Consider the following 1,960-nt stretch of genomic DNA (forward strand, 5'->3'; position numbering starts at 1 on the left):
TGTTTTTTTTTTTTTTTTTTTTGAGAGAGAGAGAGAGAGAGAGAGAGAGAGAGTTTTATTATTTTTATTTTTTAGTGTTCTGCAGACACAACATTTTTGTTTGTATGTGGTGCTGAGGATAGAACCCCAGCTGCAGGCATGCCAGGCAAGTGCATTACCACTTGAGCCACATCCCCAGCCCCATATATGTACTTTAGATAATAATGTCTATCACATTCCACAGTCCTTGCTAATCTTTACACAACACTCCTACACTGGCTACTTCACATAAACTTGCCTCAGGGATTCAATGCATTAGTCAAATAGATTTTATTCAGCCTATGCAGTGCTGTTGGAATGGCTATTATAAAAACCTAAAATTGTCATGTGTGGTGGCATATGCCTGAAATTCTTGAAGCTATGGAAAATGACACTGGAGAATTGTTAGTACAAAGAAAGCCTCAGTAACATAACAAGGTTACAATCAACTTAATGAGAGCCTGTCTCAAAATATAACATAAAAAAGAATGTGGATGTATCTCAGTGGTATGCAACTCTGGGTTCAATACCCAGCACCAAACCATACAAAACAAAGCAAATATCTCATAATTAATAGGGATTCAAGGGTACACAAATATGTAAAAATGTTGGTGACAATATAAATTTAATAAATATATTTTTATAAAAGTGTTAAGGTTCTTTAAAAGCCCAAAATAAAAATGCCACATAATCCACTAGTAATAATTTGGGGTAGCAGTGCAAAATCATACATGCCTGTACTCCCAGTGGCTTAGGAGAATAAGAGGTAGAAAACTAGGGATTTATTCTCAAGTTAAAGACCAGCCTCAAGAACTTGGCAAGGTCCTAAGAAACTCAGTAAAACCATCTCTCAAAAATAAATAAATAAATAAAAGTGTTGGAGACTGGGTATGTAGCACACTGGTAAAGTTCCCTGGGGTTAATCTCCAGTATTTAAATAAATAAAAAAATAAATAAATAATAATTGTTGGTAAAAAAAAAAATGCCATACAATCCAGTAATAATAATTTTGGGTATATATGTAAAAAATTTGGAATCCTTTTGCTAAATATATTGCCACACATCTATTTTTTTATTGTACCTTTATTCACAGTATCTAATAAAGGAAACAAATAAAGTATCTTTTAGATAGAAAGTATATCAGAAAATGCCTTCCAGCTGCAAAGCATCCAATTAGTCCATCCCTTCAGAAGCTACACACTTAAAATCCAAACTGGTCCCTAGAAGACAAGACTCAGAGAGTGGTGTTTTCTAAATACTCCAAAAAATTTGGAATCTCTGGGAACCTTGTTTCAGATATTCTAAAACTCAGAACTAGGTCATATGGGAGGTCAGAATGAGAACACAAGACATAGTAAATTCTTTAATGGGGAATCTTAACTCAGACACTGACATAACCAAAAGCAGAGTTGCAGATAAAAAATAGATTCTGTTTCACTGATTTCTGGGTTATGGATTCAAATCAAATATATATTAGAAAAAAAAGTTAAGGCTACTGGTTAAAATCTACATAAAACAGGTATTAAAAATGTACCAGGGGGCTGGGGATGTGGCTCAAGTGGTAGCGCGCTCTCCTGGCATGCGTGCGGCCCGGGTTCGATCCTCAGCACCACATACAAACAAAAGATGTGTCCGCTGAAAACTAAAAAATAAATATTTAAAAAATAATAATAAAAAAAATAAAATAAAATATTATAAAAAAAAATGTACCAGGGGCTGGGTGTGTTGGTGCAAGCCTGTAATCCCAGTTGCTGAAGAGGCTGAGGAAGAATTATCAAAATTTCGAAGCCAGCCTTAGCAGAAGCGAGGTGCTAAGAAACACAGTGAGATCCTGTCTCTAAATAAAGTAAAAAAAAATAATCCTGGTGATTTGTCTTAGTAGTCAAGTGTTCGTGAGTTCAATCTCCAATATCCCCCATGAAAAATGTACCAGGGGGCTGGG

General features: G+C 35.1%; 1 long non-coding RNA gene across 1 annotated transcript in view; it reads left to right on the top strand.

The window, feature by feature from the left end:
- The first annotated feature begins 1,404 nt into the window (after positions 1 to 1,404).
- The window catches only part of LOC125614654, a 4,718-nt gene continuing 4,162 nt past the window's right edge, over positions 1,405 to 1,960 (top strand). The window contains exon 1 of the long non-coding RNA XR_007345224.1: positions 1,405 to 1,612. This is a non-coding gene — a long non-coding RNA (uncharacterized LOC125614654). The remainder of the gene's footprint in view (positions 1,613 to 1,960) is intronic.

This window comes from Marmota marmota, unplaced genomic scaffold (assembly GCF_001458135.2).
Source record: "Marmota marmota marmota unplaced genomic scaffold, marMar, whole genome shotgun sequence".
NCBI lineage: Eukaryota > Metazoa > Chordata > Mammalia > Rodentia > Sciuridae > Marmota > Marmota marmota.